This window comes from Ranitomeya imitator, chromosome 8, assembly GCF_032444005.1.
Source record: "Ranitomeya imitator isolate aRanImi1 chromosome 8, aRanImi1.pri, whole genome shotgun sequence".
Classification (NCBI taxonomy): domain Eukaryota; kingdom Metazoa; phylum Chordata; class Amphibia; order Anura; family Dendrobatidae; genus Ranitomeya; species Ranitomeya imitator.
The window spans coordinates 78,424,904-78,446,404 of NC_091289.1; the positions used below are offsets into that span (position 1 = coordinate 78,424,904).

A 21,501-nucleotide genomic window follows, 5' to 3' on the forward strand; every position below is an offset into this window, starting at 1 on the left:
CTATGAGCTTCCTCTGGTGGATGTGAGTGGGGCTGCGGCTTCTGGGTTTCCTTCCTCAGGTGACGAGGTTAAGTCGTTAGGTGCTGCTCTATTTAACTCCACCTAGTTCTTTGTTCCTGGCCTCCAGTCAATGTTCCAGTATTGGTCTTGCTTTCTCCTGGATCGGTTTTGTGGCCTGACTGCCCTGCATAAGCTAAGTTTTGCTTGTGTTACTTTTGTTTGCTATATTTTCTGTCCAGCTTGCTAGATTGGTTTTTCTTGCTTGCTGGAAGCTCTGAGACGCAGAGGGAGCACCTCCGTACCGTTAGTCGGTGCGGAGGGTCTTTTTGCCCCCTCTACGTGGTTTGTAGGTTTTTGTGCTGACCGCAAAGCTATCTTTCCTATCCTCGGTCTATTCAGTAAGTCAGGCCTCGCTTTGCTAAAGTCTATTTCATCTCTGTGTTTGTATTTTCATCTTAATTCACAGTCATTATATGTGGGGGGCTGCCTTTTCCTTTGGGGAATTTCTCTGAGGCAAGGTAGGCTTATTTTTCTACCTTCAGGGCTAGCTAGTTTCTCAGGCTGTGCCGAGTTGCATAGGGAGCGTTAGGCGCAATCCACGGCTACCTCTAGTGTGGTATGATAAGATTAGGGATTGCGGTCAGCAGAGTTCCCACGTCTCAGAGCTCGTCCTATGTTAGTAACTATCAGGTCACTTTGTGTGCTCTTAACCACTAGGTCCATTGTGGTTCTGAATCACCTGTTCATAACAGTACTGGAGGCCAAAAGTATTAATGCTTCTCAATAGAGGGAAAAGAGAAGTTCTGAGACCATTTTTTTCTCTGTACTGTGTTTTGTCTTTCTTTTCCCCTAGACATTTGGGTGGTTCAGGACACAGGTGTAGTGATGGACATTAAAGATCTGTCTTCTTGTGTGGATCATCTCACTGCAAGAGTACAAAATATTCAAGACTTTGTGGTTCAGAATTCTATGTTAGAGCCAAGAATTCCTATTCCTGATTTGTTTTCTGGAGATAGAGCTAAGTTTCTGAGTTTTAAGAATAATTGTAAACTGTTTCTGGCTTTGAAACCCCGCTCCTCTGGTGACCCAGTTCAACAAGTTAAGATCATTATTTCTTTATTACGTGGCGACCCTCAAGACTGGGCATTTTCCCTTGCGCCAGGAGATCCTGCATTATGTAATATTGATGCATTTTTTCTGGCGCTCGGATTGCTGTATGATGAACCTAATTCAGTGGATCAGGCAGAGAAAAATTTGCTGGCTCTGTCTCAGGGTCAGGATGAGGTAGAGATATATTGTCAGAAGTTTAGGAAGTGGTCTGTGCTCACTCAATGGAATGAATGTGCGCTGGCAGCAATTTTCAGAAAAGGTCTCTCTGAAGCCCTTAAGGATGTCATGGTGGGATTTCCTATGCCTGCTGGTCTGAGTGAGTCTATGTCTTTGGCCATTCAGATCGGTCGACGCTTGCATGAGCGTAAAACTGTGCACCATTTGGCGGTATTATCTGAGCATTGACCTGAGCCTTTGCAGTGCGATAGGACTTTGACCAGAGCTGAACGGCAAGAACACAGACGTCAGAATGGGCTGTGTTTTTACTGTGGTGATTCCACTCATGCTATCTCCGATTGTCCTAAACGCACTAAGCGGTTCGCTAGGTCTGCCACCATTGGTATGGTACAGTCGAAATTTCTTTTGTCCGTTACTTTGATCTGCTCTTTGTCATCCTATTCTGTCATGGCATTTGTGGATTCAGGCGCTGCCCTGAATTTGATGGACTTGGAGTATGTAGGCGCTGTGGGTTTTTCTTGGAGCCCTTGCAGTATCCTATTCCTTTGAGAGGAATTGATGCTACGCCTTTGGCCAAGAATAAGCCTCAGTACTGGACCCAGCTGACCATGTGCATGGCTCCTGCGCATCAGGAGGATATTCGCTTTTTGGTGTTGCATAATCTGCATGATGTGGTCGTGTTGGGGTTGCCATGGCTACAAGTCCATAACCCAGTATTGGATTGGAAATCAATGTCTGTGTCCAGCTGGGGTTGTCAGGGGGTACATGGTGATGTTCCTTTTCTGTCTATTTCATCATCCACCCCTTCTGAGGTCCCAGAGTTCTTGTCGGATTACCGGGATGTATTTGATGAGCCCATGTCCAGTGCCCTACCTCCGCATAGGGATTGTGATTGTGATATCGATTTGATTCCTGGTAGTAAGTTTCCTAAAGGTCGACTGTTTAATTTGTCTGTGCCTGAGCACGCCGCTATGCGGAGTTACGTAAAGGAATCCTTGGAGAAGGGTCATATTCGCCCGTCGTCGTCGCCATTGGGAGCAGGGTTCTTTTTTGTGGCCAAGAAGGATGGTTCGCTGAGACCTTGTATTGATTACCGCCTTCTAAATAAAATCACGGTCAAATTTCAGTACCCCTTGCCGCTGCTGTCTGATTTGTTTGCTCGGATTAAGGGGGCTAGTTGGTTCACCAAGATAGATCTTGTGCGTATTAAACAGGGCGATGAATGGAAAACAGCATTTAATACGCCCGAGGGCCATTTTGAGTACCTGGTTATGCCATTCGGGCTTTCTAATGCTCCATCAGTGTTTCACTCCTTTATGCATGACATCTTCCGAGAGTACCTGGATAAATTCCTGATTGTATACCCACACCTCCTCCCTCCCCCCTCATTTCTGCTGATGACTTCGCCTCTTTCTTTAAACAGAAGATCGATACAATCAGAGAAAGCTTTGGCCCACAGCGCCCACTGCCCCTCTTAGCTGCTCAACCCTGCTCCTCCAAAACCAGCTTCTCCACCATGACAGAAGATCAGCTCTCCACCCTCCTGTCAAGATCACACCTCACCACCTGCACGCTTGACCCGCTCCCATCCCACCTCATCCCTAACCTTTCCACGGTCTTCATCCCAACCCTAACACACCTCTTCAACCTCTCACTCACAACAGGTGTCTTTCCCTCATCCTTCAAGCATGCCAAGATCACACCCATCCTCAAAAAGCCCTCCCTCGACCCATCCTCTGTGTCTAGCTATCGCCCAATATCTCTTCTCCCTTATGCCTCCAAATTGCTGGAGCAACACGTCCATCTTGAACTGTCCTCCCACTTCTCCTCCTGCTCCCTCTTTGATCGGTTACAATCAGGCTTCCGTTCCCATCACTCAACTGAAACTGCCCTAACTAAAGTCACCAATGACCTACTAACTGCCAGGAGCAAGCGACACTACTCTGTCCTCCTTCTCCTGGACTTGTCTTCTGCCTTTGACACTGTAGACCACTCCCTTTTGCTACAAATCCTCTCATCCCTTGGCATCACAGACTTGGCCCTTTCCTGGATCTCGTCATATCTGACAGACCGAACATTCAGTGTCTCCCTCCCCCACACCACCTCCTCACTTCGCCCCTTGTCAGTCGGTGTTCCTCAAGGCTCTGTTCTAGGACCCCTACTCTTCTCCATCTACACTTTCGGCCTGGGACAGCTCATAGAATCCCACGGTATGCAGTACCATCTCTACGCTGACGACACGCAGATCTACCTCTCCGGACCTGACCTCTCCTCCTTGCTTACCAAAATCCCGCACTGTCTGTCTGCCATTTCAGCCTTCTTTTCTGCTCGCTTTCTACAACTGAACATGGACAAAACAGAATTCATCATCTTTCCCCCATCTCACTCTACCCCTCCACCAGACCTATCCATCAATGTCAATGGCTGCTCACTATCCCCAGTCCCACACGCCCGGTGCCTCGGGGTGATCCTCGACTCTGCCCTCTCTTTCAAGCCACATATCCAAGCCCTTGCCTCCTCCTGTCATCTCAAACTCAAAAATATTTCCCGGATCCGTGCTTTCCTTGACCGCAACACTGCAAAAACGCTAGTGCATGCCCTTATCATCTCCCGCCTCGACCACTGCAACCTCCTACTCTCTGGACTCCCCTCTAGCACTCTGGCACCGCTCCAATCCATCCTACACTCTGCTGCCCGACTAATCCACCTGTCCCCCCGCTATTCCCCAGCCTCTCCCCTGTGTCAAGCCCTTCACTGGCTTCCTATCGCCCAGAGACTCCAGTTCAAAACCCTCACACTGACATACAGAGCCATCCACAACCTGTCTCCTCCATACATCTGTGACATGGTCTCCCGGTACCTACCTACACGCGACCTCCGATCCTCCCAAGACCTCCTTCTCTACTCCCCTCTCATCTCTTCTTCCCATAACCGCATCCAAGACTTCTCCCGTGCTTCCCCCATACTCTGGAACTCTCTACCCCAACACATCAGACTTGCGCCTACCATAGAAACCTTCAAAAAGAACCTGAAGACTCATCTCTTCCGACAAGCCTACAGCCTGCAGTGATCCTCAACCTACTGAACAGCCACACAGCCAGCTCTTCCCTCTCCTAGTGTATCCTCACCCACCCCCTGCAGACTGTGAGCCCTCGCGGGCAGGGTCCTCCCTCCTTATGTACTCGTGTGCCTTGTTATCTGCTCATGTTTAATGTATTTGTCTATATTTGCCCCGTATTCACATGTAAAGCGCCATGGAATAAATGGCGCTATAAAAATGTATAATAATAATAATAATAATTGTATACTTGGATGATATTTTGGTCTTCTCAGTTGATTGGGAGTCTCACGTGAAGCAGGTCAGAATGGTGTTCCAGGTTCTGCGTGCGAATTCTTTGTTTGTGAAGGGGTCAAAGTGTTTCTTTGGTGTTCAGAAGGTTTCATTTTTGGGGTTCATTTTTTCCCCTTCTACTATCGAGATGGACCCTGTTAAAGTTCAGGCCATTTATGATTGGACTCAGCCGACATCTCTGAAGAGTCTGCAAAAGTTCCTGGGCTTTGCTAATTTTTATCGTCGCTTCATCAATAATTTTTCTAGTATTGCTAAACCGTTGACTGAGTTAACCAAGAAGGGTGCTGATGTGGTCAATTGGTCTTCTGCTGCTGTGGAAGCTTTACAAGAGTTGAAGCGTCGTTTTTCTTCTGCCCCTGTGTTGTGCCAACCAGATGTTTCGCTTCCGTTCCAGGTCGAGGTTGATGCTTCTGAGATTGGAGCAGGGGCTGTTTTGTCGCAAAGAAGTTCTGATGGCTCGGTGATGAAACCATGCGCCTTCTTTTCCAGGAAGTTTTCGCCTGCTGAGCGTAATTATGATGTTGGCAATCGAGAGTTGCTGGCCATGAAGTAGGCATTCGAGGAGTGGCGTCATTGGCTTGAAGGAGCTAAGCATCGCGTGGTGGTCTTGACTGATCACAAGAACTTGACTTATCTCGGGTCTGCCAAACGGTTGAATCCTAGACAGGCTCGTTGGTCGCTGTTTTTCTCCCGTTTTGACTTTGTGGTTTCGTACCTTCCGGGCTCTAAAAATGTGAAGGCGGATGCCCTGTCTAGGAGTTTTGTGCCCGACTCTCCGGGTTTGTCTGAGCCGGCGGGTATTCTCAAGGAGGGGGTAATTTTGTCTGCCATCTCCCCTGATTTGCGGCGGGTGCTGCAAAAATTTCAGGCTAATAGACCTGACCGTTGCCCAGCGGAGAAACTGTTTGTCCCTGATAAATGGACGAGTAGAGTTATCTCTGAGGTTCATTGTTCGGTGTTGGCTGATCATCCTGGAATCTTTGGTACCAGAGATTTGGTGGCTAGATCCTTTGGGTGGCCATCTCTGTCGCGGGATGTGCGTTCGTTTGTGCAGTCCTGTGGGATTTGTGCTCGGGCTAAGCCCTGCTGTTCTCGTGCCAGTGGGTTGCTTTTGCCCTTGCCAGTCCCGAAGAGGCCCTGGACACATATCTCTATGGATTTTATTTCGGATCTCCCCGTCTCTCAGAAAATGTCGGTCATTTGAGTTGTTTGTGATCGCTTCTCTAAGATGGTCCATTTGGTACCCTTGTCTAAATTGCCTTCCTCCTCTGATTTGGTGCCATTGTTCTTCCAGCATGTGGTTCGTTTACATGGTATTCCGGAGAACATCGTTTCTGACAGAGGTTCCCAGTTTGTTTCGAGGTTTTGGCGAGCCTTTTGTGCTAGGATGGGCATTGATTTGTCTTTTTCCTCGGCTTTCCATCCTCAGACAAATGGCCAGACTGAACGAACCAATCAGACCTTGGAAACATATCTGAGATGTTTTGTTTCTGCCGATCAGGATGATTGGGTGTCCTTTTTGCCTTTGGCTGAGTTCGCCCTTAATAATCGGGCCAGCTCGGCTACTTTGGTTTCGCCGTTTTTCTGCAATTCTGGTTTCCATCCTCGTTTCTCTTCAGGGCAGGTTGAGTCTTCTGACTGTCCTGGTGTGGATACTGTGGTGGATAGGTTGCAGCAGATTTGGACTCATGTGGTGGACAATTTGACATTGTCTCAGGAGAAGGCTCAACGTTTTGCTAACCGCAGGCGCTGTGTGGGTCCCCGACTTCGTGTTGGGGATTTGGTTTGGTTGTCATCTCCTTATATTCCTATGAAAGTTTCCTCTCCTAAGTTTAAGCCTCGTTTTATTGGTCCGTATAGGATTTCTGAGGTTCTTAATCCTGTGTCTTTTCGTTTGACCCTTCCAGCTTCTTTTTCCATCCATAACGTATTCCATAGGTCATTGTTGCAGAGATACGTGGCACCTGTGGTTCCATCCGTTGATCCTCCTGCCCCGGTTTTGGTTGAGGGAGAGTTGGAGTATATAGTGGAGAAGATTTTGGATTCTCGTATTTCGAGACGGAAACTCCAGTACCTGGTTAAGTGGAAGGGTTATGGTCAGGAAGATAATTCCTGGGTCTTTGCCTCTGATGTTCATGCTGCCGATCTGGTTCATGCCTTTCATTTGGCTCATCCTGGTCGGCCTGGGGGCTCTGGTGAGGGTTCGGTGACCCCTCCTCAAGGGGGGGGTACTGTTGTGAATTCTGTGGTCAAGCTCCCTCCTGTGGTCATGAGTGGTACTTCGGCTGGTTCTGTCTATGAGCTTCCTCTGGTGGATGTGAGTGGGGCTGCGGCTTCTGGGTTTCCTTCCTCAGGTGACGAGGTTAAGTCGTTAGGTGCTGCTCTATTTAACTCCACCTAGTTCTTTGTTCCTGGCCTCCAGTCAATGTTCCAGTATTGGTCTTGCTTTCTCCTGGATCGTTCTTGTGGCCTGACTGCCCTGCATAAGCTAAGTTTTGCTTGTGTTACTTTTGTTTGCTATATTTTCTGTCCAGCTTGCTAGATTGGTTTTTCTTGCTTGCTGGAAGCTCTGAGACGCAGAGGGAGCACCTCCGTACCGTTAGTCGGTGCGGAGGGTCTTTTTGCCCCCTCTGTGTGGTTGTTTGTAGGTTTTTGTGCTGACCGCAAAGCTATCTTTCCTATCCTCGGTCTATTCAGTAAGTCGGGCCTCGCTTTGCTAAAGTCTATTTCATCTCTGTGTTTGTATTTTCATCTTAATTCACAGTCATTATATGTGGGGGGCTGCCTTTTCCTTTGGGGAATTTCTCTGAGGCAAGGTAGGCTTATTTTTCTATCTTCAGGGCTAGCTAGTTTCTCAGGCTGTGCCGAGTTGCATAGGGAGCGTTAGGCGCAATCCACGGCTACCTCTAGTGTGGTATGATAGGATTAGGGATTGCGGTCAGCAGAGTTCCCACGTCTCAGAGCTCGTCCTATGTTAGTAACTATCAGGTCACTTTGTGTGCTCTTAACCACTAGGTCCATTGTGGTTCTGAATCACCTGTTCATAACACTTGTCGTTCCGTTCTAGACAGAATCCTATCACACTGCTTAGGCTCAGGAATTTGCTCTGAGGATAACGCCACAGCGTGCACAGTTCTGCGCTCCCGCAAGCGCCGGTCAATCTGAATGGCCAGAGACATAGAATCACTCAGACCGGAAGGCGTGGGAATCCTCACCATAACATCCTTAACGGATTCAGAAAGACCCTTTCTGAAAATTGCTGCCAAAGCATCATTATTCCATTTAGTCAACACAGACCATTTTCTGAATTTCTGACAATACAATTCTGCCGCCTCTTGACCCTGAGACAGGGCCAACAAGGTTTTCTCAGCTTGATCCACAGAATTAGGTTCATCATATAATAATCCCAAAGCCTGAAAAAAGGAGTCTACATTAAGCAAAGCCGGATTCCCAGATTCCAGGGAAAATGCCCAATCCTGCGGATCGCCACGCAGCATGGAAATGATGATTTTAACCTGCTGAGTGGAATCACTGGAGGACTGAGGTCTCAAAGCAAAAAACAGTTTACAGTTGTTTTTAAAACTCAAAAATTTGGACCTGTCACAAAAAAACAAATCAGGAGTAGGAATCTTCGGTTCTAAAACAGGAGTCTGAACAGTATAATCAGAAATACCCTGCACCCTAGCAGCAAGCTGGTCTACACGAGAAGCTAAGTCCTGAACATTCATGCTTGCACAAGGCTCCTCAGCCACCCAGATATTAAGAGGGAAGAGAACACAAAACAGACTGGAGAAAAAAATGGCTCAAGACCTTTCTTCCCTTCTTCTGAGATGCATTTAACTCATTGTTGGCCAGTTGTACTGTTATGATCCGGTGACCTTGGAGCAGCATGAGAACATTCACTGGAGAAGATGGTCACTATACTGACCGCAATCCTGAACTTAACATCGCAACTAGAAGTAGCCGTGGAGTGTACCTAACAATCCTAGACACCTCGTCACAGCCGGAGGACTATATACCCCTAAAGATGGAAATAGGAATACTATCTTGCCTTAGAGCAGATCCCCAAAGAATAGACAGCCCCCCACAAATATTGGTGGTGAGTCGGAGAGGAAAAAACATACACAGGCAGAAAAACAGGATTTAGCACAGGAGGCCACTCTAGCTAAATAGGACAGGATAGGACAGAGTTCTGTGCGGTCAGTATTAAAACCCTTCAAAAATATCCACAGCAGAATATACAAAAACTTCCTACATCTAACTAAAGATGTAGGAGCGTAAATCTGCAACTCCAGCGAATCCTACAATCAGAGCAGGAATACAAACAAAAACAAGCACACAGCAGTGTGCCACAGACACAAAAAACCAAACACTTATCTTTGCTGAATTTAACAGCAAGCAGGAGAAGCCAGAAAGTGATCCAACACTTCACAAGGAACATTGACAACTGGCAAGGGCTAATGAATCCTGCACACCTAAATATCCCAGTCAGCATTGCAATCAGCAGATACACCTGGCCAGGACTGCGACTCAGAGACAACTGCATTCCAACCTACTACCACTGGAGGGAGCCCAAGAGCAGAATTCACAACAGGAAGGACAGCATCCAAAAAGGAAAACCACCTATGCAAAAACATGGTATCCATCCACAGATAGCTGGGATGGGAGCAGTGTTCTGGATCACTGCCTTGAGAAACACTTGATGGTGTCTCCGTGGTGTTGGATGTTTTGATCTCCCCGAGGTCATTCATCCTTATGTTTATAGTCCTTTTACTAGGCACTGCTCCTAATAGCCAGGTTCCTACTCCACACTGATGAGGGGCAAATACCCCGAAACAGCTGTCTGTGGATGGATACCATGTTTTGGCGTAGGTGGTTTTCCTTTTTGGATGCTGCCCTTCCCGTGGTTGTTCTTTCCCGGTGAAAGACCTGGCTATTTATTGCTTGCGTTAAGAAACACGTGATGGTGTCTCTGCGGCTTTTCTACATGCATTTGCATATTTCCCATAAGGGATGGGAGCAGTGTTCTGGATCACTGCATTGAGAAACACGTGATGGTGTCTCCGCGGTGTTGGATGTTTTGATCTCCCCAAGGTCGTTCATCCTTATGGTTACAGTTCATCTTAGCATCGTAGGATCATCGTCCTCTCCAATTGTGGTTGTCAGTTTAGATACTGCAATCATAGTTGTCAGTGATGGATGCTGCAGTCGTGGTTGCTAGTGGTGACATGAATTGTTATTGACACAGTCTATTATTACTCAGAAATCATAACTTTGTTACCTTGTGGAACTTCTGGATAGCTGCTTTTTCTTCTTGCAACTTTTAAGAATCAATTGAATTTAGAAATATGAAAAGTCTTTATTAATGTAACTCCAGTATCTTGATTGAAGTCTTCATTCCCTAATTCTATACCAAATATGGTAATTTTCCTAACCTATAATATCACAGCATACCATAGCAATCAATAATATCCAAATAATTATTATCAGAATATTAATATGGAATTCATTTTTGGAAAAATAAAATAATAAATGCTAATACATTATTAACCATATTCTTCATGTGATAGAACATTTTTTATGTTATAGGTGTAATTTCTTTTTGAACCCATAGATGTCAGTGTGTTTTTTATGTAACAAGTGTTTCCATCTTTATTACTAAAACTTAATTAATAAACTATATTTATTAGACCAATAATATGTAAGAATGTATAGCCATGAACCAAAATAAGAATATATATATATATAAATAAATGAATGAGTGAAAGAATTGCTGTACTCAGAATTGAAACTTTTCTCCTTATAATAAAACCATATAATCACTGTATTTAATGAAGCAATATTCTTGTACTAGACATTACTTTATTAAATATTGATGCTTTCTTCCTGAGATAAAAAATAAAAATTAAGAATAAAAATGAAATAAGAATAAAAATTAAAAATGGAAAATAAAAATTAGAATAAAAATAAGGCCTTTATATGTTGATGATAAATGCAGAGGTTATGTCTCAATAACACATTCCCTTTAATATTTCTATTATCTAGATGTTTTTTCATATTTGTCATAAACTTGGATTACCAAAATATTGAAATTATGTAACTTTGCATGTAATACCCTTCATTAGAGTAAAAAAAAAGATTTTTTATAATTCTTCATCTTATTATACCCAATAGTACCTTATTAATATTTATTCTGTATTAAAATGTGTGAACAAGCGGTATTGATGAAATGTGATGATGTAATCAGGATCAAAAACACATTTCCCCCTTAATATCACACATATAAATTCACCCTAAGTACCACATGCAAAAAAAATGAATACATGTGTATTAACTAGTGTTGAGCCACCTCCCTAGTGTTCGGGTTCGGTTCGGTTTGTTCAACAGGGACTTGTTCGATGAAATGTTCATCGAACGTTCGATGAACACCATTGAACCCCATTGAAACCAATGGCAGGCAAACACAAACACATACAAACACATGGAAAACACATAGAAAACACCTTAAAAGGTGTCCAAAAGCTGACAAACTGCTCAGAAGACACAACAAACACATGGAAAAGTCACAACTACATATAGTCATGCGAAAAGAAAAGAGGTGGAGGAGTAAAAGGAGGAGGAGACACAGATATAGGCATGTCATGCCCTTCTAAAATCAAGAAAGGCTGGAGTAAAAATCTAAACTCACTCTACCAACACCCAGACGTCTTGACAAAAAATATAAAAAAAGAAATATCTTTAGGTAGAATGGTCCATTCAGAACACTTTCCTTAGAAGACATAGTGGTACCCCATTGAAAAATGAACCCAATACATTCAGACTAATGCACCATTTGTCATATCCAAGGGGCAGGTCAGTGAACGACAACATCCACGCGGAACCAAGTACAGTACTATGTACTGTACCTCCTTTGACGAGGCAATCAGGCGGGTCAAGAAGTTGGTAAGGGGCACCCTAATGGCCAAAACAGACATTGAGGGGGCGTTCCGGTTACTACCTGTGCCTCCGAATAGTGTCCTCCCATTGGGCTGCTTCTGTGAAGGAGCATACTACATAGATCGCTGTTTGCCCATGGGGTGCTCCATATCCTGCTTACTATTTGAGGCGTTTAGTTGCTTCCTCGAATGTGTCGTCATGAATATTTGTAAGTAAGGACATATTATCCATTACCTCGACGACTTCTTATGCCTGGGCCCAAAAGATTCGCCACAGTGTGAAAACACCCGGTAGTCTACCTGTGAGAAGGAGAAAGCTGGAGGGAGAGTGGACACCCCAGAGCCGAGGGGTTAGATTGAGAAAGAAAGAAGGTGGTGTAGCTTGCTTCATGGGTGGGGTGCTCTGCTGAGTAGCAGAAATTGCTACTAGGCCCAAAAGGATTTCCTGGGCCAAATGCCGTTAAAAAATACTACTTAGGCAAACAGGCGGTGTAGCTTGCTTCATGAGTGGGGTACGCTGCTGTGTAGCACTAAATTCTACTAGGCCCAGAAGGATTTCCTGGGCTAGATGCCTTTAAAAAATAGTAGTTAGGTAAACAGGCGGTGTAGCTTGCTTCATGGGTGGGGTACGCTGCTGAGTAGCACCAAATTCTACTAGGCCCAAAAGGATTTCCTGGGCCAGATGCCGTTAAAAAATAGTACTTAGGTAAACAGGTGGTGTAGCTTGCTTCATGGGTGGGGTACTGTGCTGAGTAGCACAAAATGCTATTAGGTACAAAACGATTTCCTGGGCTAGATGCAGTTAAAAATTAGTAATTAGATGAACAGGCGGTGTAGCTTGCTTCATGGGTGGGGTACGCTGCTGAGTAGCACTAAATTCTACTATGCCCAAAATGATTTCCTGGGCTATATGCCGTTACAAAATAGTAGTTAGGTAAACAGGTGGTGTAGCTTGCTTCATGGGTGAAGTACGGTGCTGAGTAGCACCAAATTCTACTAGGCCCAAAAGGATTTCCTGGGCTAGATGCCATTACAAAATAGTAGTTAGGTAAACAGGCGGTGTAGCTTGCTTCATGGGTGGGGTACGCTGCTGTGTAGCACCAAATGCTACTAGGCCCAAAAGGATTTCCTGGGCCAGATGCCGTTAAAAATAGTACTTAGGTAAACAGGCGGTGGGTGGCTGGGCTACTCTGCTGACCAGCAGACACTGAAGCTTTGGAGCAGACCTCTGAATCCCAGGCCATAATATGAGTAAACAACTCTGCAGACGACCCCACCCACCTGATATTGACGATGGCAACATCATGTAAAATTCATCAAGGGGACTAAATAAGAGTCTACATTTTTTCCAAAAATTCGGCCACAGACACCACTTAAGTGGCATCAATTTCAGTTTTTTAAAACGGTTGGTGAGGTGATTTTCAAAAATCATCAAGCTTTTAGTCTCCCCAAGATGACACGGGTAGAATAGTCCTTGTGGATCCAGGATTTGTTCATCTTGATGAACGTTAGTCTGTCTACATTGTCACTGGACAGCCGCGTGCGCTTATCTGTCAGCACACCACCAGCAGCGCTGATCACACGTTCAGAGAGAACACTGGCTGCGGGGCACGACAAGATCTCCAAGGTGTGAGTGGCGAGCTCAGGCCATTTTTCAAGATTGGAAGCCCAAAATGAGCAAGGGTCCAGTTCCACAGTCATGGCGTCGATGTTAACTTGGAGATACTCTTGTATCATCCTCTCTAGGCGTTGGCTGTGCGTCAGACTTCTTGTCTCCTGTGGCCTTGCAAAGGATGGTCTAAAAAAATCTTGAAACAATTGGAAAAAATTGCTGTTACCACCAGATACGATGTTACTGTTACAGTTTGAGTGATGACTCGATAGTCCCATGGTTGGCAAGTTAGAACTCAGAGAGTCACTATGTGCACCACTGGTGTTTTGTGGAAAAGCAGATGTTAGATTCTGTAACAGTCTCTGCTGATACTCCTGCATGCGTGAATCCCTTTCTATGGCAGGAATTATTTCGCCAAATTTGCCTTTGTACCGGGGATCTAAGAGTGTGGCAACCCAGTAGTCGGCATTACTTTGGATTCTGACAATCCGAGGGTCATGTTGCAGGTAGTGCAGCAAGAAGGCACTCATGTCTCTTGTGCATACAGGAGGACCAAGTCCTTGTTGTCTTGGTGGTGGCGAGGTGAGAATCATGCTTCCTTCGTCTGCCCTCTCCCCCCAACCTTGCACAACAGAAATTTGATCAAGGTCTCCCTCATCTGATGAGTCTTCCATGCCCAGCACCAGTTCGTCCTCCACTTCTTCCTCGCCTCCTGCACGTTCCTCAACAGTTTGGCTGCTACCATGCACCCTCGGTAATCCCTCTCCCCCAGCCTCAAATGCCAGCCGCCTTGGGGCTGCCAACCTTCTTGACCTTGGAGATATGATCCCTTCCGCATACGACTCCTCCTGTTCCTTCTCCTCCTCCTCCTCTTGTTCCACTACCTGACTCCAAACACTGTGTAAGGTGTGCTCCAGCATGTAAATCACCAGAATTGTCATGCTGATAATGGCATCGTCAGCACTAAACATCTTCGTTGCTATTTCAAAACTGTGCAGAAGGGTGCATAGGTCTCTGATCTGAGACCACTCCTGCAGTGTGATTTGCCCCACGTCTTGATCTCGTTGGCCCAGGCTATACATCATAACGTATTGCACCCGGGCTCGTCAGTCCTGCCACAGTCGCTGCTACATGTGCAGAGTTGAATTCCACCATGTGGGCACATCGCATTTCAGCCGGTAAACTGGCAGGCCCAACGACTTCTGTAGAGATGCAAGTCGTCGAGCTGCGGGATGTAAATGGCGGAAGTGAGCACACAGCGACCGTGCCCTCTGCAGAAGCCCATCTAGTCCAGGATAATGGGATAAAAATTGCTGGACAACCAGGTTCAAAACGTGAGCCATACAAGGCACGTGTGTGACATTGCCCCGGCGAAGGGCTGCACCCAGGTTTGCAACATTGTCGCACACAGCCTTCCCTGGCTGCAGGTTGAGTGGAGACCACCATTGATGGAACTCGGTCTCTAGAGCTGACCACAACTCCTCAGCTGTGTGACTCACATTTCCCAGACATTTCAACGCAAACACTGCCTGATGCCGTTGAGCCCTGGTGACAGCATAGTGAGGAGGTGTGCAGGATTCCTTCTGCACAGTTACAACGTGGATGGCATTACCAGACAGGCTTTGGGTGCAGGTGGAGGACCTTGAGGAGGCAGAGGCAGTGGAGTAACTTCTAGATACAGAGGATCGATGAGCAACTCGTGGTGATGGCAAGACTTGGACAGCAGCGCCTTCTCCTGATGTCGCCGTAGTAACGCCCCTGTCCATGTCTACTCGTCCAAGTGTCTGTGGTGGAATGCACCCTGTCACACACAGAGTTTCTCAAGGAAGTGGTGATGTGTGCAACATGCTAGTGTAGCGCAGGGACAGCTTTCTTTGAGAAGTAGTGGCAACTGGGCATCTGGTACTGGGGCACTGCGACGGACATAAGGTCTCGAAAATCCTCTGTGTCCACCCGGTGGAAAGGCAGCATTTCTGTAGCCAGCAGCTTGCAGATGGAGAAATTCAACCTCTTAGCTTTGTCATGGCTAGGAGGAAATGGTCTTTTACTTGTCCACATCTGAGGGACTGAGGGCTGGCTGCCGTGCTTAGACGGAGTTGAGTAGGGTGTCCCCGGCAAACTGCTGGTCTGTGAGGAAGGTGCAGGTGGAGATGTTATGTTGCCTTGATCAAAATGTGGTGTCGATGTCGGAAAGCACTCAACACCAGCAGGTGTTTCCACTTGCAAATGTCCTGACGACCTGCCAATCACACTGGCTGTTGCGGGTAAAGAGGTGGAAGGTCTGCATCCAAAACCATGTGCGACTGCTGTCCCCATAGTCACAGAGGATGAAGAGGACGCGGATGCACTTGATGGGGCAAACGGTGGTTGACCCGGCCCACTAGGCCGCATTGTTGATTTTGTTGACAAATCTTACAGACAACATGAGTTGGGTCATCCTTTGCGATGTCAAAAAATGCCCAGGCTATGCAAGGCTTATAGACCGTGCAACTTGAAGAGCCACCACGACTTCTGGTCTGAGGGGGTTGAGGATGCAGTTGTTGACGTGCTTCCAGTACTCCGTCTCTGTCCAGAAAGGCACACCGTTACCTCATCATCAGACTCATCACTAGCATCCTCCACCTCCTCTGCTGACCTCATGGACTGGCGGACTGGGGGTTGACAGTAAGTGGGGTCTACAACCTCGTCATCATCATCATCCTGTGTGTTCTCACACCCTTCGTCCTCAAAGATAACCTCTTCCTGCCCCGACCGAAAAATCAAGTTTCCGTTCCAATCAGGTATCCAGGTCTCATCATCATCTTCCTCATTGTCTCCACCAAAAGGAGTTACAGTTTGGGAACGAGGGTCTACATTATGCTCAGAACCTTCTTCATCTGGGCCTGGATCCGACTCACAAAAATTCTGGGCATCAGTGCAGATCATTTCCTCATCTGGATTCACAGAAGCTCTGGAGCAGACCTCTGATTCCCAGGCTATAGTATGCGTAAACAGCTCTACAGACTCAACCATGTGTGTTACCCCATGCTCAGACGAGCAGCTGGAGACTTGGGAGCTGTGAGGAAGCAAGTGTGATTGGGGTGACAACTCTGAAGACTGGAGTAGTTGTGATGTTGAAGTTGACATGGAGGAGAGCCCACTTGAACGAGCACTTGATATCCGTTTAAGCACCTGCTGTTTTTGTGCCTCATCTGGAATTTTTGGCAATGCATGTAGCGATGGTCGTAAGCAAGGGATCATATCAGATTGTCCACGAAAAGAAGTAGACATCTTTGGCTGGAAGATGGTCGTTCTTCTGCAGATGTTACTGTTGCTTTACCACCTACCCCATGGACACAACCTTTTTTCCCTTTCCAACATGCCTATTCCCCTTTCCACCAGCAGCAGGCCTTTTGCCACTCATTTTAGTGCTTAACTAATTGGAAACTCTGTATCTGTAGTTGTTTGCACAACAACCGATGGATGAAAACTGAGGAGAACTGAGTGGCCAAACTGTGGTACTAGGCCCAAAACTATTAACTGGAATAGATGCAATGAAAATCGAGATACACAGGCGGTGTAGTTAGTTTCACAGGCGGGCTACTCTGCTGACGTGCAGACACTGCTCCTAGGCCCTAAACTATTAACTGGATTAGATGCAGTGAAAATTGAGATACACAGGCGGTGTAGTTAGTTTCACAGGCGGGCTACTCTGCTGACGTGCAGACACTGCTCCTAGGCCTAAAACTATTAACTGGATTAGATGCAGTGAAAATAGAGATACACAGGCGGCATAGTTTGTTTCACAGGCGGGCTACTCTGCTGACGTGCAGACACTACTCCTAGGCCCTAAACTATTAACTGGATTAGATGCAGTGAAAATAGAGATGCACAGGCGGTATAGTTTGTTTCACAGGCGGGCTACTCTGCTGACATGCAGAGACTGCTCCTAGGCCCTAAACTATTAACTGGATTAGATGCAGTGAAAATTGAGATACACAGGCGGTGTAGATAGTTTCACAAGCGGGCTACTCTGCTGACGTGCAGACACTGCTCCTAGGCCCTAAACTATTAACTGGATTAGATGCAGTGAAAATTGAGATACACAGGCGGTATAGTTTGTTTCACAGGCGGGCTACTCTGCTGACATACAGACACTGCTCTTACGCCCTAAACTATTAACTGGATTAGATGCAGTGAAAATTGAGATACACAGGCGGCATAGTTTGTTTCACAGGCGGGCTACTCTGCTGACGTGCAGACACTACTCCTAGGCCCTAAACTATTAACTGGATTAGATGCAGTGAAAATAGAGATGCACAGGCGGTATAGTTTGTTTCACAGGTGGGCTACTCTGCTGACGTGCAGAGACTGCTCCTAGGCCCTAAACTATTAACTGGATTAGATGCAGTGAAAATAGAGATACACAGGCGATGTAGTTAGTTTCACAGGTGGGCTACTCTGCTGACGTGCAGACACTGCTCCTAGGCCCTAAACTATTAACTGGATTAGATGCAGTGAAAATCGAGATACACAGGCGGTGTAGTTAGTTTCACAGGCGGGCTACTCTGCTGACGTGCAGACACTGCTCCTTGGCCCTAAACTATTAACTGGATTAGATGCAGTGAAAATCGAGATACACAGGCGATGTAGTTAGTTTCACAGGTGGGCTACTCTGCTGACGTGCAGACACTGCTCCTAGGCCCTAAACTATTAACTGGATTAGATGCAGTAAAAATTAAGATACACAGGCGGTGTAGCTAGCTTTACAGGCGGGCTACTCAGATGACTATCAGACAATGCTTCTAGCCCAAAAGAATTGACTGAGCTAGATTACACCAAATGCTGTGACAAACACTTGCACAGCACTGGCACAGACCTGCCTGGCAAACAGTGCTATGAACTGCTGTAAACTACCCTGAAAAGGGCTGATATTACAACTAGTCCCGACTCCTCCCGACTCCCTAAACCTATCTCTCTGACAATTCGCTCCAAAAAAACACTCTTAGTCTGTATAGCGCCCAAGGCAGCAGCGGTGCCGTCTAACACTAAGCTGCAGCAGTGAGGAAATGGTGGCGACGGGGCAAATGGCTGGTTCTTATAGGGCAAGGACATGTGACATACACAGCCAATGACACATGCCCTTGCTTGTGTGCATCACATGCACATTGCTGTGTGTGTGTGCACTGCTGATAGGCTGAGAGACTGCACTGCCCCACTGTAAATGCGGGAAAGGAAAAAAAAATTGAGATCAGCGTTATTTCAGCACAGATCTATCCCCCGCCAACTATACACTGAAACAGTCTATTAACAATGATAAACAGTTTTAATGTGCAAATCAAGCTAGGCTTTTGGTGAACGAACAGTTATCAAACAGAAACTAGAACAGCCGAATTTTAAGCAAATTGTTCAGGCTCGTCGAACGACTCGAACACCGCCCCAAACAGCTCGAATTTGAAATTGGCGAACAGTTCGACTTGAACACCGCTCATCTCTAGTATTAACCCAAATTATTGTATCCTAATTATCAATGCGTATTGTAAACTATTACATTTAATATTTCTTTGAATATTCCCCAAACACACATTACCTAACACTTTGTAAACCATTTTATGGATAGAAGGACTCCTAAGAACTTGGCCTTTGACTTGTAAAGGCTGAGGGGCTTCTCAAAAGTTCTTCTTACTGAGATTACCAGTTTTAAACTGAAACAGTGTTGTATGGTATCCTTATTATTAGCCCACAGTTCAGATGTCACCTGTTGTGGCATATTATGCCATGCAGTAAAGATATATTTATTACCATGCAATGAAAAAAATCTGCATTATTTTACAGAAATGTTAATCACACAAAACTAATTTAGCATATATTATTTCTTTTAAGTGTTAAATATATAAAAGCATGCAATTATTATAACTTCCTGTGTAAATAAAGACATAAATCCATGTAAGAGGGTTTTGATCAACTCCTGCTTTGAAATGAAAATTCTAAGGAAATATAAAAGATAAAGGTTAATTTCATATTCATTCAGAAACAAAATAATTTAAATATCTTATACATATGTGTATATTTAAAATATGTATTTAATGTAGTTCTAAATATTTCTGGAGTAAATTTTAATTATTTCACTATGCATATAAAAATACATTCTCTACTTATACAAATATGCTATTTACTGTATACTGTTTAAAATTATTCTAAATAACAAAATAATACATTGTATAACACATTTACACAACATATAATATAATTACATTTTAGCCAATTCCTAAACCAAATCTTATCTCTGTCGATAATGTCTTTAAAAACTCTATATGAAATTGTAATTTTTAGACTTATAGACTCTTTGAAGAGCTCTGATAATGAAGTCTTCAGCTCACCTCCCATGCTCACCTGTTTCTGTCTGTCAATTTCCGCCATCTTTACAGAGCGATCTTAACCTTCACCTTTTAACCCTTTCAGTGCAACTTCTTTAGTGGACTCTTGGATCTTTTGGTAGGGCTTATAGCAAATATGTAATTTTCTTCATACTTCATAGATTTGATTTTGGGGATAACTCAGTTTTGGAGATTTTGATTTTGGCTTTTGGTAAAATTTTGCCCTATTTGTTTTCAAAACTTAGTATGATTTATTTTCCTTTCAAGATTCTCATGTTTTCTAGAAAAATCAAGGGATTGCGCAGATTCAAACAATTTGTTTTCAAAACATTTTATCATTGATTGTGTATTGACATTTTTAATGACCGTTTTGCACAACCTTTCAAATATGGACAAAATATGGTAAAAGTACATTCTTTCTGGCCAATCCTTAATTTTAGAAGAATATCAATATCTGGATCATTTTCTTTTAATCCACAGAATATCAGAATTCTTAATCTTTCTATATCGGTTAATTCTTCGTGGAACTCATCATCATTTTGAATTTTCAATAATAACCTTCTGGAAAAAGTTGCAGGAAGTCACATTTTAAACATCTGATTTTTCTCCTCATTAGTCAAATCAAACTTATCAGCAAAACTCTGAAATATCTCTGAATTTCTGCACACATGGATTTTGTTATCATATGCAGGAATGATTGACAAGTACTTCCAGTACTTGTCAATCCATCTGGCACCTGTTAGTCCTCCCTCGTAGCTTCTGTATGATCCTTGTGACTTGAAGTGTTGTAGTGGAATTCCTGAAAACTTGCACAATTGACGTTTAGTGAAGCTCTTCTCTTCCCCCCTGTGCAAGAAGAAGGAAATCCACACAATAAGAGCACAAAAAAATCAGATCTGGCTGGGACAAATGTTAAATATGCTTATATCGCACATTTATTTAATCAGGACTCTTTACCAGATGGAATACTCTTAAAGAAAAATGTCATAATATTTTCATAAAAAATGAAGTGGTTTATTGGATTGTCCACGAAAAACCCCACATTGCAGCAAAACATAAAATAGGTGAAGTTGTTACAAAGAGATTGTCCATTTGAGATTCTGAATGGTAAATGGGGTCTCTTTGTCATGGAGTAGAAGTCATCATGGCTACCAGCTGTTCATTCCTTCTGTCAGTAGTCTGAAGTCCGTGGAGAGTGAAGGAGCAGATAGGAGGTGACAGCCCCCACCCTCCTGTGAGTCTCATTTATATGTCCCATGCAGCATGTGTGCTCTCTATATGGTGTTTGTAAAGAAGCTGCGGAGACACCATAACGTGTTTCTCGACGCAAGCAGTGAATAGCCAGGCCTTTCCCCGGGAAGGAACAACCATGGGAAGGGCAGCATCCTATGAAGGAAAGCCACCTATGCCAAGCATGGTATCCATCCACAGACAGCTGTTTCAGGGTTAGAAACAGCTGTCTGTGGATGGATAACATGCTTGGCATAGGTGGCTTTCCTTCATAGGATGCTGCCCTTCCCGTGGTTGTTCCTTCCCGGGGAAAGGCCTGGCTATTCACTGCTTGCGTCGAGAAACACGTGATGGTGTCTCCGCAGCTTCTTTACATGCATCTGCATATTTCCCATAAGGGATGGGGGCAGTGTTCTGGAATCACTGCGTTGAGAAACACATGATGGTGTCTCCGCAGTGTTGGATGTTTTGGTCTCCCCGAGGCCAATCATCTGTGCCTTTATAGCCTTTTTACTAGGCACTGCTCCTAATAGCCAGATTCCTACTCCACACTGATGAGGGGCAAAAACCCTGAAACAGCTGTCTGTGGATGGATACCATGCTTGGCATAGGTGGCTTTCCTTCATAGGATGCTGCCCTTCCCGTGGTTGTTCCTTCCCGGGGAAAGGCCTGGCTATTCACTGCTTGCGTCGAGAAACACGTGATGGTGTCTCCGCAGCTTCTTTACAT

General features: G+C 45.0%; 1 long non-coding RNA gene across 2 annotated transcripts in view; it reads left to right on the top strand.

The window, feature by feature from the left end:
- The window catches only part of LOC138647831 (uncharacterized), a 269,076-nt gene that overhangs the window by 237,223 nt on the left and 10,352 nt on the right, over window positions 1-21,501 (top strand). The gene's annotated exons all lie outside the window — the stretch shown is intronic.